The sequence below is a fragment of the Lemur catta genome, chromosome 9 (genome assembly GCF_020740605.2).
Source record: "Lemur catta isolate mLemCat1 chromosome 9, mLemCat1.pri, whole genome shotgun sequence".
Taxonomy (NCBI): domain Eukaryota; kingdom Metazoa; phylum Chordata; class Mammalia; order Primates; family Lemuridae; genus Lemur; species Lemur catta.
Genome location: NC_059136.1, coordinates 73,509,850 through 73,535,017, shown reverse-complemented (window position 1 = coordinate 73,535,017; position 25,168 = coordinate 73,509,850).

Genomic DNA, 25,168 nt, shown 5'->3' with positions numbered 1-25,168 from the left:
GGGTTAGGCTATGTAGTAAGCCATACTCTTTACATTCAAATCATACCCCAAATTCCACCCCTGTAGGGGAGGGGCTGAGGAGGATCTTATTCATCAAGTACTCTGGTAGGCACCTCCATGAGGCCAGTGTAAAAGGTGTTCTCACCCTCAGCTAATTATTGTTGGAGATTTAACATCATGTGCTCTGTTAGACACTTGAACGGGACTCATTAAATGCTCACTTAGGGTGTCTTCCAACTGTTGAACACGGATGATGACGAAGATTCTAACGTGAACTTTTTGTTCTCCCTGAATCAGATTAGCTTCCTGACATACCTATTTCAGGTAATGACACTCTCATTATAATCTTTCTGGCCCAAAATAACCGCGTCATTTTAACTCCCTTCTCTACCTTATCCCTAGAGGCAGTTGCCCACAAGTCCAATCCATTGTTCTTTCTGAAATGCCTTTTGAATCCACCCCTTCCTTTCCATTCCCAAAGCTCTTACAGCATTATATGACTTCAAAAGTGAAAGTTCCTAACAGAGTTACAAACACCCAGCTTCTCACCCAATTGTACACGCAGTTTCTCACCCACACACCCTCTCCTGCTCCCCTTCAGACACCACCACCGAATATATAGTCCCCAAACCCCGTTTAGATCATGGCATTTTTCGGATTGGAATTTTTATTTGTAAATATTGCATTCAGGAATTCAGAGAGAGAAAATGGTTTGAGCATTTTAAGAGATGGGTGTGTCTGATTAAAGCATGGAATAGCTGGGGACAGCCAAGAGGTGAAGGAATCAGTATCAGTGGGTGTTTGCAAAGAATGGGGAAGGGTCCTTAAGGTGGTTTCATCCCCACTGGAAGAAACTTAGCTTGGTTGGTTTGGGGGATGATTATAGAGAGAGGCAGCAGGGTCTCTCTCTCTCTCTCTCTCTCTGACCAGGAAGAGTCAAGATCAGCAGTAAGAGGTGGGCAGACCGGTACCAGGAAGGTGGTAGAGGAGGACAGAGGTGTGAGGCAGGTGGGCTAGTAGTTAGGCACATGGTCTCAGGAGCCAGAGCACTTGGACCCGAATCCCAGCACTGGAACTTACTGACTACAAGGCCTTACTCATCCTCTCCCTGTGACTCGGTTTCTTCATCTGTAAAATGGAAATCATAGTAGTATCTATCTAACAGTTAAGTTGTTTTGTAGGTTAATAAGTTAATAAATGTAATCAGCTTAGAAGAATTCCTGTACAAGGTAAGGTCTATATAAGGGCTTGTTATGCAAAATATGTTGGTGGTATATAAACAAGGTAGCTTAGGATACTCTTGGAGAATAACAAGGTAGCTCTCTTTTAAGTAAGCTCAGAAATGTCAGTAACTAGGAAAATGTGTTTTTAAAGCCCAACTGCATCTTGTCAAGGGGCCGTGGTCAGGCCAAAGATAAAGATTTTTGTGTCTGAAATTGCCATAGATGAAAGAAAGTAAATGTTTTCCTGAGAACTGAGAGGAAAGGCAGAGTTAAGTGAATCAGTGATTGGTATTTGTGGTTTAGTGGAAGATGGTTCACTATCGTACTTTCTTTCAAAATTGCTGTATTACACATTGAAATCCGCTTGTTCTTTCAGGCCATTTCAGCAGATCCCATACACATCCATTGCCTGGCCCCACAGAGCTGGAGGGGCTGCCCCCGGTGTGGCCTCGGTATTCAGATTACTAAATGAAGGCTAATTTCCCAGAAGTTTGGCCTAAGCTGGGCTTTGAGGGATGAGAAGGATCTGGATGGTCAGGGAGAGCAGCATTGTCCAGGCAAGAGCAGGCCACTGAAGACCACCCTCGTGCAGTCAGAGGACATCTAGTGGGAATAAAATCAAAAGACCTACTTCATCAGGAATCAACAAAATATCTCATGATATGGGCTCATGACACACTACACTCATGGCATGGGCTCAGAAGTCAAGAAATATTAATATCTCATGATGCCAAGCAAGCAGGGAGGAGTCACTCATTTCTGTGTCTTTCCCCCACATTCCCTAAATGTCAAGCATTTTTTTCTTCCAACACTAGGAGTGTGCTTGCTGCTGAGGATGAGAATGTATGCCTCTGAGCCCCGGGGTAAAGGAGGCGCACCTTCCTGGACAGTCCGATTCAACACATCCTCATCTAAAATACTCCATCGTTCATTCCGTGTGTATTCATTGAGTCCTGCTAAGTGCCAGGCCTTGTTCTTGGTGCTGGTGTGCAGCAGTGAACTAAATAACCCTCACTGGGGAAGGGAGTAGACAACAATCAAAGAAAATAAGTGAACTATATGATTTCATAGAGGCAAGAAGTGCTATAGAGAAAATAAAGTAGAGGAGGGGTAGAGAGTGTTGGAGGTTTAAACAAAAGAAATCCTCATTTCCTTATATTAAAACTAAATAAATGCTCATTCCTTTATATTAAAACAAACTGCAAAATAGTATGGAGTGTAATGTGAAATTTGAATGAAAACTTGCATCGGTGGAGTCTGTCTACTGCCCTTGGATATAGTCTGTTCTCCCGGGCTGTCACGTGCTTTGGCCGGACACTTTGAGAAGCCCTGATGAGGAATAGCAAGAGTGGACTTTGGAGTGAGCATCTGTCCATAACCACACAGCAGCTCATGTCTGGTTTCTTCTGATCCTCAACAGCTCTTAAGCCCTTGAGTTCTGAGCCCCAAAGCTACCCAGAGCATTTTTTTTTACAAGTATTTGCACAATTATGTAAAGAAAATCAGGCTCAATTTGACATTATGTTCAGTTTTTTTAAATTTTAAGATTCAGAAAAATAATAATCATGCTCCCCAAATCATGAGGTACAACCCTATCCAGGGCAGAAATACAAAAAACTTTTATCCACCAGTGACAGCTCTATTACGTCCTTGTGAAACTTAAATAATTGGATTTGTTGAGAGTGGTAGCTCCTTTTGAAAATGATTTTAAAACCAAAAGTAAAATTTTGCCCTTTAAAAAGGTTATGAAAGTAAGATTAGGTTAGTTTTTCCACACTTCTGGGAAACTTAAAAATGACTTCAGATGATGATTGTCATCACACCGTATGAAAAATAGATTTAAGGTTAAGAGAATCGCTCATCTATTACACCCTTCAGGCTGAAAGCCTGTCTAAGTAAAGCATAAACTTCCACCCAGATAAATGTTTCTTCCATGAGCAATTAATTTAAACTCTCTTTAACAATACAATGTATTTTCAATATAGTAGTTCTCTATAATATCTCTCAAAGACTTGGATTGTTTTATTGACTATAAAAATGGTAGCATTTTTTAATGTAACACATATTTGCTATTTCTGTGTGTGCGTGTGTGTGTGTGTGTGTGTGTGATTTTTGTCTTTGATGTTTCTTGATCAGTTTAGTCATCTGCTATTGGCACTTGAGAGGCAATAAAAAGAACACTGGACTGGAATTCCAGAGACTTGGGTTGAACCCCATTATTTGGATTACTAGCCATGTTACACTAGTTAAGTCTCCTGATCTTGGCAGAGTTCACAGCTCTAATATGAATGAGTTACACTTTTTAAGATCTTTTAACTCTTGAGTTCCATGATAGAGCAACCTGAAGTATGTTGTAAGTCAAATTCTCATTATTAAAACCTATAAATGGAGTCTAATATATATGTCAACAAATGTATGTTGATACGTTTATTTATAGACATATCTTCTAAGCCAATTCTAGGTGCTGTTTGTGTCTTAGGACTGCCATCTCTGTCCCTAGCAACGTCACCAAAGCAGCACCCTCTCTGCTTTGTTGGGAATACAGAAATTATAAAATTATGCATTTTATTTCTACCATCTTATTTTGCTAGTTATTGCTGGTAATAAGATGCCTAATAGCCAAAAACCAAGTAGTTGCTATGTTATATTATTTGTATCAAGCTCCCTTTCCACTAGGTGAGGATTGCTCAGTCCAAGATGTATAGTTATTCCCTACTAATGATATTTTCATAACTCTGAAGCTTTTCTCTCTTACTTTTCTTACAGCTTTTTTTACACAGGGCCCTTTTGGTACCAGTAATTGAAATCTTACACTAAAGAAAAAAAAAGAGGGAAGGAGAGGGATTTATGAGCTCAGGGAACTCAACCACAGATGAACTTGAGCTTGAGAAAAGTTAGACATGGGGCCTTAAGTGATGTGTGGTCCTCTGTCTTTGTCTTTCCCTGTCTCTCTCTGAGTGTAGGTGTGTATCACTTGTTTCATTATCTGGTCAACTGGAAACAAGTCCACAGGCAGCTCTGGCCACACATTCATCAGCCTTGTGGCCAGGGGCAGGGGAACCCTTTGCCACCTGTATCATTTAGAGAAATCCCAGAGAAGGATTTCTAGATGGCCCAGTCTGCATCATGAGCCCACACCTGTGGCCACAGGTGGAATTCTGCCCATAAGCCTAATTGAATCAGGGTTTTTCTCATCCACTTGCATGAGCTCTTGACATTAAAAACCCTATTGTTATATTTTCTACAAATACTTTCCTAGCATTGTTGTTTGTTTCTAAGTTTCTTCCCTGCACCCCCCCCCACCAAATCTTTAGATTTACCTGTGGGTTTTTCTTTTCCTTTTTTCACTGATTTTATTTATAAATTCTTATCACTGTTTTCCCCCAGTGTTTGTACTAATGACCTCTGCTAGACTTCATTATTGTTTTCCTTCAATTCCTGTTTCCTTTTTAAAATTTTCTTGCAACAAGACTTCATTTCAACCACTATTATTTTGTTTACATGCTTATCTCACATAATAATTTCCTAATACTATAAGGATGTGCTATTGCTGGGGAGAATTATTAAAATTTAGTTTTCAGATTTGATTCTCATTTACTTAGTTGTTGATCACATGTCTTTCTATCTGTATTTTAGTTAATAACCGTTAGTTAATCCTCTCATCCTAACAGAAGTATTTCTAGGCTAAATAATAGTAATCAGCATAATAATAATATCTCTAGTAAGCAATGTTTTCCAAAATACCAAACCTAGTTCTTTTAATATATTTAACATTAATACAAGCACAAGCATACAAGTGGCTTATCTTCTAGAACATTCTGCAGTGATGGAAATGGTCTATATCTGTGCTGTTCAATACAGTAGCCACCAGACACATGTAGCTATGGAGCACTTAAAATGTGATGACTACAAATGAGGAACTGAATTTTAAATTTTATTTAATTTTAAATAAATTTAAATAGCCACTTGTGGGTAGTGTCTACAGTATTGGACGTGCAGGTTCAGACCTTCCAAGGGTCATTTTCTACTTTCCAGATCCATTTTCAGTTGAATCTGACTGAGCTAATTAAGGAAACAAATCACACCTGGGATACTTTGCTGCACATCCAAATCCAAACTACCATAACTATGCATATACCTACCTAATTTTAAAAAATGAATGTTTTAAATTTTTAGCTTATTATTAACAATTCTCATTCATTACTTCATCAGGCTTCTGATTAGGCTGTTTTCAGGTTTGAGGGGAGTCAGACATCTCAAGCTGCCAATCTATCCCCTTTGCCTCCAGTACTATTTTTATCTACGCCATTTTAGTTTCTATGTTTGTTATTTTATTCTCAAGCTATTCCAGGGGAAAAAGTACCTGAATTAACCCCAGCAACCTATTATGGGAGTCTTGAGAGCCATAAAATATAATGAGACATCAGCTCATGCTGATATAAATGCCTCTGGGATTTCTTAAAAGCTAGTTGTAAGTTTTTTGTTGTTGTTATGCCTGTTAATATGAAAAAAAATGAGAGTGAGGTTGAATTTTGTAAAGAGTGTAAAAGCTCCACAGTACTCACCATACTTATTAGGTATAGAATTTTCCTTAAACCATTGTAGATATGAAGACTGTCCTGGCCCACAACAAGTGTGGAAGAGGGAGGGCTGAGGTGGGCATAGCAGGCTTGATAATCTTCCATTTCTTTCCCTATGGATGCAGAGATTACTTGCAATTTTTTTCTCTTGTTCCTGTAAAAGGTGTGGTAGAATTGCATGTCCCACCACCTCCTACATACAAACCCCACTATCCTCATGCCCAGGTGGCTCCGTCTGGTCACCTGTCACAGCCACACTGCCACCTGATGCCTTGCTTCCTCTCCACATGACAGGCAAAGCAGACATCCAAGACCCCCAGCCTAAGCTGGAATATCAAACAAAACCTGTTATAAATATTGTTGGGTTTTGCTCCTTTCCAGAACTTAAGAGGAGGGAACAGATGAAAAACGAAGAAGAACAGGAACAGAATGAAAAGAAAGAGAAAGAGTTAAGAAGGATGAGCAAAAAGAAAAACGTAAGAACAGTCTTGGGTCTTCACTAACACATAACAATATCTAACAATCCACACATAAACAAAAGGTTTTCTTCTATTTATCCTAAGTGGCTATTTTCCCTTATTTAGTTCTCAGTGAAGAGAAGTAGCTAGTGATGATCTTGCATATAAAAATAATGATATTTAATATTTTTTTCTAAATCTTTTCCAATAGGTTTTCAGTTCATTACCCATGTTGTTTCACAGGTTTTTCCTACATTACTTCTATATTACTCTACTATTAATGAACTATTTCCCTGTCAGTTTTAAATATCTTTCTCAAAGTGGGCCTTGTCTCCAGCTTCACCATAGGACACTGGGAATGTCAGGGACAATATACTTGAGGCAAAGCTGTGTGCCTTTGGGTCTCTTCCACTTCCTTTTCCTTATAGTCTTCTCCTTCCTAGAAGGAGAATCCAATGTCAGGAATGGAGTGTTATTTTGTACCTGTCCTAGGAGGACTTTGGGGATCTCACTAGGGAAACTCTGAAGAAGTTTGAGCAGGCGAGGTATGTGTTTCAGTGTGCATGTTGGGATGGTTATTCTGGCAGCAGCGTGGGAGAGAGATCAGAAGGGGGTGGTGGCAGAGTCAGGGGGATCTGCCTTCGTTCAGGTAGAAATGAAGAGGGTCTGAACTAAAGCTGCACCAGAGGGTAAAGTGAGGTGAGGGTGGATTTGAGAAATAGCTACAAAGCAGACGTCAACAAAACGTGGTGACCACAGGATGTGGGCAGAACCAGAAAAGAAGGAACAAGGGACAGTTGTCTGGTTTGGACTCATGGAACTAGTTGATCTTGGTGATAGTCACTGAGGTAGGGGAAGCAGGCTGGTTGGGGACGTAGCACCATTTAGGAAAGGTTGAATTTCAGGGGCCCATGGACATCCAGGTTGAGTTGTGTGATAGTTTTTCCATGTTTAAGAGATAGATCTGCACTGGCTCACACCTGTAATCCCAGCACTTTGGGAGGCAAGGCAGGAGGATCGCTTGAGTTCAGGAGTTTGAGATCAGCCTGGGCAATGTAGCAAGACCCTGTCTCTACAAAAAATAGAGAAATTAGGCAGGCATGGTGGCTGACACCTATACTTTCAGGTACTCTGAAGGTTGAGGCAAGAGCATTGCTTGAGCCCAGAAGTTCAAGGTTACAGTAAGCTATGATTGTGCCACTGCACTCCAGTGTGGGTGACAGAGCAAGAACCTATCCCTAAAAAAAGAGAGAGAGAAAGGAAGAGAGAGAGAGATCTGGGGGGAAGGGGAGTGTCATGAAGGAGCTGTGCTGCTCCTTGACCTATTTGTCATTGGATCCATTTCTTACTTTCTCACAGGCAGCCAACCTCTGCCAGCTGTTTCTCCCAGGCTCCCTTCTCAGGGGCACTGGTAAGAGATCGGAGAGTTAATCAGAAGCCAGGGAACTTCTCCCTGCCTCTGCTCTAGGGGTGTCTTTCCACTGGACTTTTCCTCCAAGGCTTCAGCTCTCCCACAAAGACCAGTGGCTCCAGTTTCCACAAGTCAGTGGAGCCATTGGCTGTGGTAGCCCCACCTCTTCCTTCTGTCCCTCCCACTTAAAAAGGCAGCGCTTCCTGTCCTTACTAATTTCTGGGTTGTGTCAACACCCTCTGCTTGTTTCCTCAGCTCTTCCATCACCAAAAGGGATTAAATTCATTATATATTTAGACTTTTTTGTTTTCCTGTTTGGATCCTTCCTGAAATAGGAATCATTAGCATACAGTGATGTTTGCTAAAGTAATGGAATATGCCTTGAGATTGTAGATGGGGACTGAAAATTGCCACAGAATTTGGTTACGAGATGGTGATGTTAACAAGAGGATGAAAGCCAGATTGCACTGGATTTTTTACATGTCTGGGAATCAAGGAAGTAATGAATCCACATTTCAGATTTTAATTTTTTTTTCTAGAAATTTGACTATTAAAGGAAGGAGTAAAGGAAGTAGGATAGAGAAAGGATTTTTGAAGATGGAAAGACTTGGATATTATTAAAATAAAAGATAGAAGAAATAGGGATTAAGACAGGTAAGTGAAGAAGAAAGACCTCCCAGGGGAGTAGGCATAATGACCCAGAGCTCAAATGAAGTGACTTTGTATATGCAGAGGGACATTTATTTGTCTCCTACAGGAGATGGGGCCTCCAGAATATATGTAGATGTGGATATTTTTGTGAATAGGGGGCCAGACAGAAACTTGAGTTAGTTCCAATCCAAGGGCTTCTGTGTTCTCTGAGAAATATCAGAGGGTGGGAGGGTGGTTGTAGGAGAGCAGAAGGAAATCAGCACAGGCCCCCGAGCTGAATGGGAGAAAGAATAGACACAGGTGAGGGCCATGGCACGCCATGATGAAAGAGCAGCTGACATCGGCTCCCACAAGTCGTGTTTCCATGATAGGACTGCATGATATCCTCCAATTTTGCTCAGGAGTGAGGAAAGCAAACACACTGGATATATAGCTGTGGTTCTCAACATAGGGTGCCTGGACAAGCAAGCAGTGACATCACCTGGAAAGCCGCTAGAAATGCAGAATTTCAGGCGGGCCTCAGACATACTGAATCAGAAAGCCCAGGTGTGGGGTTCAGCCTTCAGGTTTAAGAAGCCCTCCAGGTGATTCTAATGAATGCTAAATTTGAGAACAACTGCTAGCCCATTGATGCCCAAAGTGTGGTCTTCAATCAAGCACCATCAGTATCACCTGGGAGCTTATTAGACCTGCAGAGTCTCAACCCTCTCCACCCCATCAGAATCTGGGCTTTAACAAGATCCTCAGGTGGTTCCTATGCATATTAAGTTAGGAAGCATTGAACTTGGTGACTAATTCTCCCCAGGGGTATTTGTAGCTAGCCAGTGGATTTGTGAGGACCTAAATGAGAGGGTAACTTTTAACGGAATAGTTTCAGGTTCAATTCAGATGGCAGGAGATATATTACATTTGGAGGCTGAGAAGTCTCCCTAATACCACTGAAATGACACCATATAGTTGGCCATACCTCCTGTCTCCTCCCAGGGGCTGTATTTGAGATCAAAATTTAAAAATATAGTGCAAAACAAAATGCCCCCCTAAAAGTCTAGTTCTTTAACTAAGGTTATTGAGTGTCTACTGTGTGTTCCAAGGTCTTTGGTGGACCCTGAAATGCCCAGATTGTTACTCAGTTCCTGTGCCCAGGAGCTCCCAGTCTAACAGAAGACACGGATGCATAAGCACATTATTACATTTCCTTTGGTAAAGACATGATCATGATCTGCAAGGGCATTGGGGGATCATGGAGAAGGAGGGAGCCGGACAGCTAGGGTGGGTCATGGAACACTTGTTGGATGACATTCTGCCAGAGCTGAGGGAGTGGAGCTACCAGATGATGAGGTGGCAGGAAGGACATTCCAGGGAGAGGTGGCCTCAGGAGCAAAGAAACAGGGACAGCACAGAGAGTTTGGAAACTCCACCCTGGGGATGGGAACATATTCATTGCAATGCCAGGATATATCTTCTTTTAAAAAACAGTTCTTTGTGACATATTCAGTCCAAAGACTACGTAGTCTAACTTATGAGCTCTTTTTGTGTGGGGCTGAGGCTTAGCTGGTGCGATGGAAGGATTCACCAGTGGCAGCAGCATTGACATCCGTGCACATCACATGGGAATCAACAGCCCTGAGAGAAGTCAAATGCATGTTAGGTGGTCTATAGAGGAACTCTTCTATTGTCACATCACTCTTCTTCTCAACCCAGAAAATGTGATTTTGATGGTACAGAGAAATGTGAATACTCAGGTTGAAAACATTTGACACCCTTATGTCCCCACTCAGCCCAATGTGCCTAAAGGCACCCTGTGTATACCCAGGCCAGCAATGCCAGTCCTCTCTCTCTCTCTCTGCACTCCTGGGTTATATAATCTTAGCTGCAATCATGATGAACATATGCCAGAATACACCAGAATGACTATCTGAAAATTCTTCCCCAAGTACCTCATCCCTTCACCCACTGCAGAAGATGGGCATGAGTCCCCAGGCACAAGGGTATCCTGCTTCAGTGGTCTTTAGCTTTGACACATTTATGCTGGAAGACATGATGTTTTTAACTCCTAAAATCCTCCTTAAAGAAAGAGGCAAATGCCTTATATTTGGGTCTCACAGCATCTCTCATTTTACAAGAGTGCCCACTCAAATAATAAAGTTTGAATGATAAAGTATTATTTGAAGGATGCATATGAGCCTGAAGTAATCTTAATCATTGCTAGTTTGAGATATTTATAGAGGCCACTTGATGCAATCAGTGAAACCAGGAGTCAAAGAAATTTTACTTCAATTTGCCCATTTTTCTGGGATCACCAGTGCTGGATGTTGCTGGAAACAAGACTTCTATATACCACCTTACAAAGCAGGATGGTGTGTGATTTTGGTGTGGTGATCACAAGTAGTAAATGGATTTCTTGTGGTTGGAATAAAGTATCCAGAGGCACCATCATATACAGATCCAAAAAGTGCTGCATGTCAGACAGCTCATCTGGAAGTGAGTATGATGTGGTCTGTAGAACTGTTAAAAGACTGGAAAAGTGATTCTCTGACGGGAAGACCTGATGGAAAAGACCTATGTGGAAAGTTTGAATAAAAGAGATTCAAGGAGTATGAGAATGGCAAAAAGCAAACTTAATTTACATTATCATTTTATAAAATGCTTACTTTTAAATATTTGCCTGTAACATTTAATGAATAGTTTCTTTTTTAACTTAGTTACATTGTATAGTAATCTAGTTTGGTCTACCTGTTGAGTAGCAGACTCACATATTTGATATCCTACTCAACACTTTAACATCTAATAAGCATCTCAAACTTAACATGACCAAACAAAATTCTTGGTTTTCTCCTCAAACTTGTTCTTTCCCCAGTTTTGCTCATTTTAATACATGGTACCACAGTTTACCCATTAGTTTAAAATAAAAACTTAGAAATCATTCTTGACTCCTTTTTTTCTCCCACATCTTCAAAATATATCCAACCAATCCCACCACCTCTACCACCACCATATTCCCCTAGCACCTGTCATCTCTGACCTGGACTACCTGCTAGCATCCTGGCTAGTCTTTTTTTTTTTTTTTTTGGACAGAGTCTCACTCTGTTGCCCGGGCTAGAGTGAGTGCCGTGGTGTCAGCCTAGCTCACAGCAACCTCAAACTCCTGGGCTTAAGCAATCCTACTGCCTCAGCCTCCCGAGTAGCTGGGACTACAGGCATGCGCCACCATGCCTGGCTAATTTTTTTATATATATATATTTTTTAGTTGGCCAGATAATTTCTTTCTATTTTTAGTAGAGACGGGGTCTCGCTCTTGCTCAGGCTGGTCTCGAACTCCTGAGCTCAAAGGATCCACCCTCCTCGGCCTCCCAGGGTGCTAGGATTACAGGCCTGAGCCACCTGCCTGGCCCTGGCTAGTCTTATTGTTTCACTTTTGTCCCCCCACAGGCAAACCTCCACACAGCAGGCAAACTGTGTTAAATATACATGAAATGAAGCATGTCCCTCCCCTGCCCGAGAGCCTCCCACAGTCACCCATCACACTGAGAAGAAAGCTAAACCTTCTTCTGAAGACTAGAAGATGCTGTATAATCTAGCCCCATCCCATCTCTCACTAACCTTCTCTCGTTTCCCTCCGCTCTATCCACACCACCTTCTCAGTCTTCTTTGACCACACCAAACTCCTGTTCAGGTCAGGCTGCCGCACTCCCATTCCCCTCTGCCAGAACACCCTTTCTCCAGGTTTTACCAGGACCTGCTGCCTCCTGGGCTTCACTCAGGTGTCTGCTCAAATATGTCCTTAAAGAGGCCTTTCGTCACCACCCTGCTAAAATTGCACTCCAAACTTGATACTTTCTTCTTTTTCTTTTGAGAACTTATATTACCAGCAGCTCCATGAAGCTGAGATGTTATCTGTTTTGTTCATTCCTCATCCCTAAAATAGGGCCTGGCATATATTGGTGCTCAAACACCTTTTTCCTGAATTTAAAGTAGTACTTGACTGTTCCCTATAAGAACAGTTCCTCTATATCCCTATAAGAATGATTAACCATTCTAGTGGGCCAACAAACTTATCTCTTTGTTAGAAGATCTAGTGGTTCTCAAATTTCACCATGCATCAGAACAACGTGGAGGGTTTTTGAAAACGTGGATTAACAGTACACATCCTCAGAGTTTCTGATTCAAAAGATGTGGGATGGGGTTGGAAAATTTGCACCCTAAAGAGTTGCGAGGTACTGCTGGTGCTGCTGGTCCAGGTGACACACTTTTAGAACATGAGAGTCAAACATCCCCTCCAGCAATGTCACTTCTTCACGTTTTCTCTTCCCAGTCCCTGTACCCTCTTTTCCATTGCCCATTGCATCACAGAAAGCTGCAGGACTGATGCCTCAGATCTGCTCCTCAGCAGGACAATCTTGTGATACGAAACAGTTGAGGATCAAGGCTTCCACTTCCTCACTCCGAGGACTGTGCGATGCACTTATCAGACTCTGAAAGTCTGTTGGGGGGAAAGCGTCTGTGGAACATTATGCATTCTAATTATGTCAAAATTCGTAAGGGGAACGCTTTTCATCCTCATTCCCCGCCAGGCTTTAAGCTAGTGCTTTCTGCACCTTGTAGAATATGTCAGGATCATCAGCACTAAAAGGCTGTGGTTCGCCCCATACAATGAAACGGAGCTCTCCCGTAGCAATTGCAAGCCTGGGCAGTGAGTGAGTGTTTAACTTTTGCCCTCTACTATTCACAGGGAGCAGGAATGAGACCCAGTCCTTCAGCCGCAGCAAAGAGATTTCTTATTTATTCCAATGGACTATGGTTGGGTGAAGGGGAGAATTCGCTGAAATGTGTCTCATTTTAAAGGTGTGTGCTTATGTGTATATGTGTGTTTTAGACTTCCACTTAAATGAATCAGCTTGGAGCCCTTTCAGGCTTCTTCCCCACCACCCAACTTTTTTCATGCACATTTAAAGTTGAGTGAAAATTCTGAGCTCTATTTTCCTTTAGCTGGCTTCCTGATATTCTTCTACTGCTTATTCCCTGGAGTAAAATCATTAAAGGTCTCTCTCTGAGAATGCAGTTATCTTGAGAATGAATTCAACAGTCATTATCCATCAATACCTTAGCCAGAATTTATTTGTGAGAAGCCAAGCAAGCTCTTAGCAAGTCTTTGAATTCAGGAGAAAGTTTTATAGGAAAATGGTGGGGGGTGTAACCAGTGAATGTCTGGGGTAAAAAGTACAAAAGACACTGTATCCTTGTTCTGTATCTTGACTATGATGATGATCACATGAATCTACGCTTGTAATACAATTACACAGAATTAACCTCCCCCCCCCCACACACACACCATTGCATATAAAATCAGTAAAATCTGAACAAGGTAAAAGTGTATCAATGTCAATATCCTGGTTATAACATTGTACTATAGTTATGCAAGATGTTACCATTGGAGGAAACTGGGTACACAGAATCTCTGTGTTATTTCTTAAAACTTCATGTGAATCTACAATGATCTCAAAATCAAAAGTTTAATAAAGAAGTGCTACAGAGAGGAAAGGACTGGGTGATGTCAGAATGCAGTGGCAGAGAAAGAAACTTAGGAGCCCAGAGAAGAGGAGAGGACCTAAATGTGAAGGGAAGAGAGGCACAGAAGGGAAGATGGGGCATGTTCCTAAGGAAAGCTTCATTCTCCTCCTGTCCTTGAATTATACTGTGAGAATATAGTCTATCACCAAGCCATACCTTCTAAAATCCATCATATGCTGAAAATAATAATAATAGTAATAATTATTAGTAATAATAGCTGACACTTATTGAGTGCTGCCAGGTGCCAGTTTCTTTACATGAGCTTCATTTGATTTTCTCAATGTGATGTGGGGTAGGTACCCATTTTACAGATGAGAAAACCAAGGCACAGCAAGATTAAGAAACATAAGTGGTAACTGGCAAAGCCAGGATTTGTCTAATATGCTCAGCAGCAGCAGCATCAACACTGAGTGCTCATTATGTGTTAGGACAGGTAAAGTGTCCTAAATGCTTTTCTCCATTATTTCTGGAAAATTCTCCATCAGATACTGGCATCAACTAACCACATTTGTTTATTGTGTGCTTCTTAAGTGTCAGGCACTTTACATCAATTATCCCATGAAATCTTCACAGCAAGTCTGGATGTATTATCTCCATTTATAGATGAGAAAGCAGAGGCCTAGGGAAGTTGGCTGTCTTGTCCAAAACCACATAACCAACATGTGCAGAACCAGCAAGGCACTCAGGTGTGTGGACTCTGGACCTACTATTTAAACTCTGAGCTCTACAGCCTCCAGCTTAGAAACCACAACCTCAAAGTCATTTAATTTTTCCCCAAAGCTAGATGCTCCTAGCATCCACTGACCAGGCATGAATCTGTTTTACTCTGCCTAGTGTGTAACAGATATAGATTTTGCATATTTGTTTTGCAAAGTATATCCTGGGAACGTTCCTTGCTATGTTAATCCATTAGCTACTCAAGGCAGAGGACAAGTTCTTTTTACTTACATGGTTCAATACACAACAGCAGCATACACAATTCAATGTTTAATAAACCTCTTTAATGATGATGGTAATGACTTTTGGCTTTGAAGGCTTGCAGGAAGCAATCAACATCTCTCCCCTATAAGCCTTCTCCTCCTTCAGTTTCTCTCACCTTTGTGTCACTTCAGAGCACCTGGCTGGGGATTGAGGATTTAATGGTTATGTGTCAGTCCTCCTGAGTGATGGGAACACATTCCCTGCCACTTCATCGCCCTGTGATCACAGAGACTGCACACACGAAGCCATGAGGAACTTGCCGGGGAAATTTCTTGCAGGCTGATGGGGTGAACCAAATAAATCCACAGCGTCCCAGCCTCAGGCTCGGGGTTCCAGCGCGGATGCCTCCGCTGCAGCGGGCCACGCGCGCTTTCACTTTCCCGCCGGGGCGCGCGCCCACTCCGAGCGCGCTCCGCTTCCTGGTTTTCGCGCTCGCCGCCTTCCCGCCGGCTGCAGGCTCCTGTAAACACGCGGGGCCGCGGCGGGAGGCGGCTGCCATTGGAGGATCCCGGCCTCCCCTTCGCCTGGCTTCGGAGCTGTCAGTTACTTGTACAGTGCGAGCTAGATTTTGGCGCCACAGCTGGGAGTGAGGCTTTTGTTCCATAACAAAAACAAGCGCCTGAGTGGCACGGCTGCCAGCGCCCAGCCCGGGCGGAGCGGGCATAAAGGAGCCTGCGTTGCGAGTGTGTGTGACCTGTCATTACAGACGGCTCCCTCCGCTTCCAAATGATCGCATGGAGACAATGTGACAAATTAGGTTTGTACCAGCAACGACCCTGCTCCAGTCGCGGAGGTTAATATTTTGCACCAGGATCTAATAAGCGGCCTGTTAGCTCAGGTGGAAACGCACGTTGTTGGTAATCAACTGAGTCATTTCCAGCGCTTTTTGTCTCGTCTGTCAAAGAACTTCTGTTTTCCTTCTGCGACTGAAAGGCGGCCTTTCTGGCTGAAACAAGTTAAATGATGGATTCATTTATTGCAGGAGGAAAAGCTAGGTATTAAATGTCATAATGCCGTTTGCCCGACTTTGTGGTCCCTGGTTAAAAATATGTAGGGCAGCTTCTGCTATATTTTTTGTTTGATTTTTGCACATATGATGCTCAGTTAGAGCACATCCAGATCCAGGTTGCTATCTACTTTGAGAAAAATTTATGTGAAAACCAGAATTCAAGAGCAAGATAGATTAGGGGTGAGTGTTTTCATTTCAGAAAGGATTCTTCAAGTTTCAAAGCATTCGGAAAACTTGAAAGCTCCCCTCAAAAAAAAAAAAAGTCCCAATCAATGGAGCTGATGATATCTAAAGTGCCACAATTAAAAATTTATCTTTTCAAATTTAGTGTTGTTAAAATGAAAATACTTCTGAAGAAATGCTAAGGCTAAAGATAGTCATTTACACTGTAGTGTGAATTAGTTTCTTTCTTGAGAGTGTATATTCAGGAAGGAAAGAGACTAGTTACAACTGAGTTCCTGCAAGGAAACACAGGAACAATATGGGTGGCAATGAATGTAGAAAGAGAATCTGAGCACCTCAGAAAATGTGTTGGTTGCTTCACAATTCTGGAGAAAAGCCATCTTTTTAAAGAGAGGGTTTTTTGCTTGTTTTGTTTTTGCAATAGAACTTTCTGCAATAATGGAAATGTTCTATATCTACACTGTCCAATATGGAAGCCACTAGGCACATGTGGTTATCGAGCACTTGAAATGTGGCTAGTATGACTGAGAAATCAAATTTTTAATTTTATTTAAGTTTAATAGCCACATGTGACTAATGGCTCCCATATCAGACAATGCAGCTTCAGAGCATTTTAAAAGTTGAATGTGTTAACAAATCTTCAGGAATAAAAAAAAATCTCATAAAGTTAGCATGGCAGGCAGCCTCAAAGATGGCCTACAATAGTCCCTGCCTCTTGGTATTCATTCCCCTGGGTGGGATCCCTTCCATTTGAGCATGAGCTAGATAGATCTGGTCTTCTAGCAATAAAATATGGCCAAAGTGATGGGATGTCATGTCCAAGATTTTCTTACAAAAAGACTCTGGCCCTGTCTTCAGCATCCTCTTTGGCTCTCTCACTCGCTTGCTCTGAGGGAAGCCAGCTGCCATGTGGTCAGCTGCCCTGCAGAGAGGCCCCTCTGGCAGGGAACTGATGTCTTCAGCCAGCAAGACTCTGAGGCCCTCAGACCAACAACTGTCAAAGAATTAAATGCTGCCAACAGCCATAAGAATGGGCTGGGAAGTGGATTTTCCACCAGGCCAGCCTTGACGTGACTGCAGCCCTGGCTGGCACTTTGATTGCGTCTTCGTGAACCAGAGACACCCAGGTAAGCCAAGCCTGAATTCTGGACCCACAGAAAATGTGAGATAATAGATGTGTATTATTTGAAATTGCTGAGTTGGGGTAATTCATTATACAGCAATAGATTTTAATATGGTTAGGCTCATTTAAAGTACATTTGTGCTAGCTAGTACATTCCTAGATCCAGAGAAGCCTCCAAACATCAGGGACTAATCCAATAAAAGTTGCATTGTTTTAACAGTCCGATGTGAGCATTCTTCTGATGGTGATGCAGAAACTCAGCCCCTTTTCCTTCGGATTGTCCTAGAAGTCATTTCCATTCCAGCCAGCTGGAAGGGGAAAGAGCAGAGTGGATCCTGTGGGGAGTAGACCCAGTGGTGATGCACGTCATTTCTACCCATGTTCAATTTTCTTCAGTCAGACGATCACCCTTGACTCTAAGTCAGACTAGGAGATGTAGTCTAACTGTGTGCCCAGGACAAAGGTGGAGCAGATTCAAGGACCACCTGGCAGGTTTTGCTACAGTACAATATATTTTGGGGTGGCAAACTCCTCAACAAAAACAGGCCTTTTCATGCCTTGCCAAATCCCTGGATCATGCAGACGAGAATCTCTTCATAAATAACAGTGGTAGTGATAACAGAATGGGAAAGAGACTGACTATGCTCCCCAGTGCAAGATGTGAATTCACCAGAGGTGTCAGAATATTCTAATCCTATAAGTTTCCATGACTCAACCAAAAGTTGACCAAAGCAAAGTTGTTCAAAGAAAGGTCTAGCACAGTTCTGGTAATGACAATGGAAAAATCAGGAAAAGACATCTGTGCATGTTCAAAAGGGACTTCTGAACTACAGAGTGGGCTTGGGTGGAATTCCATGAGCTGAGGTGTCTCTTAGATGTGATTACAAAGGTATCTGTCTGGCACATCTATTGCTTTCGAGGCTGACTCTGATTTTCTGGCTGTTGCCCTAATGTTAGAATGTTAGTGTGAGTCTTAGGGGCTATAGTGAGAGCAAAAAAAAAAAAAAAAACAAAAGAGATTTGTTTGGTTGATTTCAATTGTTTTAAATTGAGGACCTCATGTGTCAATTCATTTTTGTTCATATGTCAATACATATTTTAAATGTCACTCTTTTCATCGCCCTGGACACCTTCCATCCACCTCCCTTCACCTTTAACCTATGAACTTGTTTTCACCCAGTGAAGATGGGAATGTTAATTTAACTGAGTATGTATCTGTCAACAACAACAACAACAAAAAAGAAATGAAAAGAAAAGAAAAGGCTTGGCACATATCCAAAATTGGATTTCCCAGGAGCTAATGCTTAAGCTTAGGGTTCCCCATTTGTGGGGGCCCCTTCCTAGGCTCAGCACAGTCCCCAGAGAGGAGGAGAAGCAGCAGCAGCTCTTTGCTGTGCCTGGGGCCAGGAGTCCTGCTCAAGCCTGGGATCCCCCTGGATATTCCTAATTTTTAGTATCTTTATTTAGATATAATACAAACAACATAAAATAGGCCCATTTAAACTCTACAATTTAGGATTTTTAAAAGTCTATTCCCAGAGTTGTGCAATCATCACCATAGTCTAATTTTAGTACATTTTCATGACCCCTCCAAAAACCCTGAACCCATTAGCAATGTCTCCTCATTCCCACCCCCATCTCCTGAAACCCAGACAACCTCTAATCTACGTTGTCTTATAGCTCTGGCCATTCTGGACATTTCATATAAATGGAGCCATACAATGCATGTTTTTTATAACTGGTTTCTTTCACCTGGCATAATGTTTTTAAGGTTCACCCATGCTGTAGCAGAACTTTATTTCTTTTTATTGCCACATAATATTCCATGGTATGAATATAACATATTTTGGTTATTCTGTCATCAATCGATGGGCATTTGGGTTGTTTGTAGATTCATTTTTGTGCCTATTTTGTATATACCCTGTTGCTGGTCCTGGAGGTGTGAGTGGGGTTGGCAGACTGCCAGCACTACCTCCATAGCCACCTGGCCCCCTGTGACAGCTTGCCTTTGGCAGTTGTCAGGGAGCACTTGGACCCTATCTTTGATACTGGAGAAGTATCTGAAACTGAGGCTACTCTGCATCCGGCACAAGGTCCGCTAGGACCCAAGTTTCCAGGAGTCTTGTCCCCCAACCCCAGGACCAGCCCAGTGAGGGGAGAAGTATGAGTGAGAAAAAAAGGTGCAAGAGCCCGGCCAAGCCTAACTAGCTGCTAGGGTCCTAGTTGTAGGTACCGTGCCAACTATGATCAAGGAGCAGGAGTTTTCTGAGGTCTTGGGAGGAGGTTATAAATGTGACATTGGTCACCAGCTATAGGAAATTTTTTCAAACTGTCCATAATTAAAAAAAAAATTCGTCAATCATGCTGAAGGAAAGATTGGATTATCCTTTCATTTTTTTCAATCAACATATATTACAAAATTGTTGTCATATCAAGAAGTAATGGCAAAGAATATTAAGAGGAGTCATGTAAGTGACAATGGGAGAGTAAGGTAGCCAATATTCTGCTCCTCCCTAAAACAAAGAAAAAACTGGCAAAAATTATCAGAATCCACTTTTTAGAACTTTGGAAATTAGCTAAAGGCTTGCAGTCACCAGGGAGTGTTTATTCAAGGAAAACACCGAATCTCAGTAAGAACAGGGAGCTCTGTAGCATTTTAACTGAGCCCAGGCCCATACCCCACACCCCAGTTCAGGAGTAGCTGGGAAAAGAATAGTCTGCTTTCCTGGTGCTGGACGGACAGAATGGAACTCTTTTAAAAAGAATTGTAAGTATTTTCTTTTATAAAACATATGTGGTAGCTCCATGGAAGACCAGCTCAAAAGGCTTATCTTTATTTCCCCTGACTTGGAACTGGCCCAGTTCAAAAGCTACTGGGAGGGGAGTGTGTGCGGGGGTATTTGTCAAAAGCATTTACAGGCAAGTGTTTTAGCTGCTGCTGCCTGAGATGATCGATAACAGTTGGTATGAACCAGAGATTTTGGACAGAAAGGCTAGGAAATGAGATGTTCACAAAGGCTTTGACAAGTTCACGTGTTCCCGGGTATCTGGAATGCCATGCTTGCTCAGGAGAGACCTGATAAGGCCCTAAGCTCTGACCTCTGGCTGACCTTCAGGCTCTGCACAAGAAGGAAGTGAAGGCTAAGGCAGAATTATAAACTGCCTAGCTGTGTGTTAAAGGCAGGGCCCAACACACACACACACACACACACACACACACACACACACACACACAATCTCTTGGCAAAAACTTTGTAAGATTTTTGGTTCCAAGCATTTAAGGAAATTTCTGTCCAGTTATTGTTCTAACAGAACAGACTTCAATGGCCACACATAACAAAGAATACAGATTTTAAAGAATTAGTTCATAAAAGTCATTAAACAAATAAACAACAATAACTAAAATGAACAGTAACAACAATAAACCCTGGGGAGAGGAGAGAATTTGATTTCCAGAGTTGCCACATAATCATATTCAGAATGTCCAGTTTTCAACAAAAAAATTATGAGACATGCAAAAAAGCAAAACAAATATGACCTGAACATAGGAAGAAAAAAAAAAAAGAAATCAATAGAATTGTTCCTAAGCAGGCCCAGACATTGGACTTACTAGAATAAACTTGAAACGAGCTATTTGAAATATGTTTAAAAAGCTAAAGACAATCCTTTCTAGAAAACTAAAAGTATCAGAATAACACCTTACTAAGTAGAAAATATCAATACAAAGGTAAAAATTATATGCTGTACGGAACCAAATAGAAATTCTGGACCTGAAAAGTTCAATAACTGAAATTTAAAAATCACTAAAAGAACTCGATAGTAGATTTGAGCAGGTAAAAGAACCAGCAACTTGAAGAGAGATCAATTGAGATTATCCAGTCTGAGGAGCAAAAGAAAAAGGAGTGAAGCAAAAAATACCTTAGGGACCTGTGGGATACCACCACACACAAAATACTAGTTCCAAAAGGAGAAGAGAGAAAGAGAGAGAAGGAAAAGGGCAGGAAGAAGGAAGAATATTTGAAAAAAAAATTGCAGACAACTAGAATTTGATAAAAAATGTTATCTATGTATTCAAGAAGCTCAACCAACTCTAAGTAGGATTAACTCAAAAAGATCCATATGGAGAGACATCATGATCAAACTAATGAAAGCTAAAGAATCTTGAAGAAGTAAGTGAAAAACAGCGTATCTCCTACAAGGAGTCCTCGATAAGATTGACAGCTGATTTCTCATCAAAAACCGTGGAGGCCAGAAGGCAGTGGAATGATGTATTCGAAGTGCTCAAAGTAAAAAAAAAAAAATGTCAGCTAAGGCTTCTACATCTGGCAAAAATACCCTCCAAAAATAAAAAATAAATCTTGACATTCCAAGATAAACAAAAACTGAGAGTTTGCTGCTAATAGACCCATCCTCCAACAAATGCTAAAGAAAGTCCTTCAGGCTGAAATAAAACGAAAGGACACTACATGGTAACTAAAAGCCATGTGACTTTGGGAATAACACCAATTGGGTATCGGACAGATGTGGGGGGTGGGGGGAGGGGATGGGTGTATACCTACATGATGAGTGCGATGCCCACTGTCTGGGGGATGGACACGCTTGAAGCTCTGACTCGGGGGGATGAGGGGGGCATGGGAAATATACATAACCTAAACTTTTGTACCCCCATAATAAGCTGAAATAAAAAAGCAAAACAAAACAAAACAAAACAAACAAACAAAAAAAAGCCATGTGAAAACTAAAGCTCTCTGGTAAAGGTAACTATATGAGTAAATATAAAAGACAATATGAATGTATTTTGTTTGTTTGTAACTCCTTTTTTCCCCCCATTCTGATTTAAAGACAATTGCATAAAGCAATATTTATAAATCTATGATGTTGGGCACACAAGTATGAAATATAATTTGTAACAATAGTGTCTGGAGCTGTGTAGGTGCAAAGATTTGATATCCTGAAATTAAGTTGGCATTAATCTAGACTAAATTGTTATAAATTAAGAGGTTAATTGTAATTGCCAGGGCAACCACTAAGAAAATAACTCAAAAATATAGTAAAAGGAATGACCAGGGAATTTAAATGGCACACTAGAAAATATCTATTTAAAATAAAAAAGGCAGTAATGGAAGAATTAAGGAACAAAACGGATGAAAGACATATACAAAACAAGTAGCAAAATGGCAGAAGTCCTTCCCTATCAGTAGCTATATTAAATTTACTAGATTAAACTCTCCAATTAAAAGGCAGAGATTGGCAAAATGAATGGAAAAAAATGATACAACTATATGTTGTCTAAAAGTGACTCATTTTAGATTTAAAGATACAAATAGGTTTTTATTTATTTTATTATTATTATTTTTTTCTGAGACAGAGTCTCACTCTGTTGCCTGGGCTAGAGTGCCATGGCATCAGCCTAGCTCACAGCAAACTCAAACTCCTGGGCTCAAGCAATCCTCCTGCCTCAGCCTTCTGAGTAACTAGGACTATAGGGATGTGCCACCACACCTGGCTAATTTTTCTTTTCTTTTCTTTTTTTTTTTTTTAGTAGAGACAGGATCTCTGTCTTGCTCAGGCTGGTCTTAAACTCCTGAGCTCAAGTGATCCTCCCACCTTGTCCTCCCAGAGTGCTAGGATTACAGGTGTGAGCCACCATGCCTGGCCACACAAATAGTTGTTTTAAAAAACTTAAAAACAAATTTTTTTTAGAGACAGGGTCTTGCTTTGTTACCCAGGCTAGAGTACAGTGGAGCAATCATAGTTCACCGCAGTCTCAAATTCCTGAGCTCAAGTGATCCTCCTGCCCCAGCCTCTCAAGTATCCAGGTTACAGATGCACACCACCATGCCCTGCTAATTTTATTTTGGTTTTTGTAGAGATGGGGTCTCACTATGTTGCCCAGGTTGGTCTTGAACTCCTGGCCTCAAGTTATCTTTGTGCCTCAGCCTCCCAAAGTGCTGGGTTTATAGGCGTGAACCACTGTGCCCAGCTCAAAGATACAAATAAATTTAAAGCAAAAGAATGAAAAGAGATATTTCATGTAGATGGTAACCAAAAGAGGGGTAAAGTGGCTATATGATTAATAATATCAGACAAAATAGACTTCAAGGAAAAAGTGTTACTAGAAACAAAGAAGACATTATATAATAATAAAAGGCTCAATTCACCAAGATATAAGAATTATAGACATGCATACACCTAAAAATAGAGCCCCAAAATACTGAAACAAAAACTAAAACAATTGAAGAAAGACACAAACAATTCATTAATAATTGTAGGAGATTTTAATATCCCATTTTCAATAATGGGTAGAACAACCAGACACATGATCAGCAAGGAAATAAAAGAATTGGTAATGTCAAAGAACACTACCAAGAAATTAAAGACATAACCTACAGAATGGGAAAAAATATTTACAAATCATGTATCTGATAAGGATATAATATCCAAAATACATACAGAACTCTTAGAACTCAACAGCAAAAAGACAAATACCTCAATTTAAAAATGGGAAAGATATTTAAATATATATTTCTCCAAAGAATATATATTCAAATGACTAACAAGTACATATAAAGATGCCTTTTGTCATTAGTTATTAGGGAAATGTAAGTCAAAATGATATGAGATACCACTCTACACCTACTAGGCTGGCTATAATGAAAAAAAGAAAGTAAGTCTTGGTGAGATGTGGAGACATTGGACGTTTTGTACATCCAGGTAGAAATGTAAAATGCATTTGAAAACAGTTCGCCAGTTCCTAAAAATTTAAACATTCAATTATCATATGACCCAGCAATTCCACTCGTAGGTATATACCCAAAATAATTAAAATCATGTACTCAAAAAAAATCCATATATACACATGTTCATAGTAGCACTACTCACAATAGTCAAAAGGCAGAAAAACCCCAAATAGCCATCAACAGTTGAATGGATAAATAAAGTGTGATATATCCATACAATGTAACATTATGTAGCCATCAAAAGCAGTGAAATACCAATATATGCTATAATGTGGACCTCAAAAACATTACACAAAGTGAAAGAAGCATGACACAGAAGATAACATCTCGTATGGTTCCACCGATATCCAGATTGGTGGTTGCCAGGTCCTGGGGAGGGGAAATTGAGAGTAACTGCTTAATGGCTATTTTCCTTTGAGGGTGATAAGAATGTTCTGGAACTTGATGGAGATTGTGGTTGTATAACATTGAAAATGTACTAAATACCATTGAATTGTTCATGTTAAAGGAATAATTTTATGTTATGTGAATTTTGCCTTAATAAATTTTTTTTAAAAAAGGATGAGGTACTGTTACAAGCTACAACATGGATAAACCTTGAAAACACTATGCTAAGTGAAAGAAGTCAGACACAAAAAGCCATATATTACATGATATAATTTACATGAAATACCCAGAATAGGCAAATCCATAGAGACAGAAAATAGATCAGTGGTCACAGGGGATGGGCGAAGGGGAATTGGGACTGACAGCTAATAGGGACAAGGTGTCTTTTAGGGTGACAGAAATGTTCTGCAATTAGGTAGTGGCTGCATGCATGCTTACATGACATGCTACATGAATATACCAACAACCACTGAAGTATATATTTTGACATACATTTGAAATGGTCGACCTTATATTATATGACTTTCATCTCAATAAAAAAGGAAAAAATATACAGAGAAAAGATATAGGAAAATTGTAGAGGTGTGTCAGGCAGTTTATGAATAAAATTATAACAAAATTATGTTATTTTTGGTGTTTGTGGCATTTTTCAGCTTTTTACTTGTAATTTGTTATGATTTCTTCTCTTACGTATTTTCACTTTTGTACACATTTTTTTTTTTTTTCCTAAGAGAGCTCTCTAAATTGATTAAGCTTCAGGTCCCATAAAACCGGGATGCCACTCTGGCATTAATAGGTGCAGAAACCCAGCCACCCACGGTGCTACAAGATTAAGGAACTCTGTCTTCCAGCAG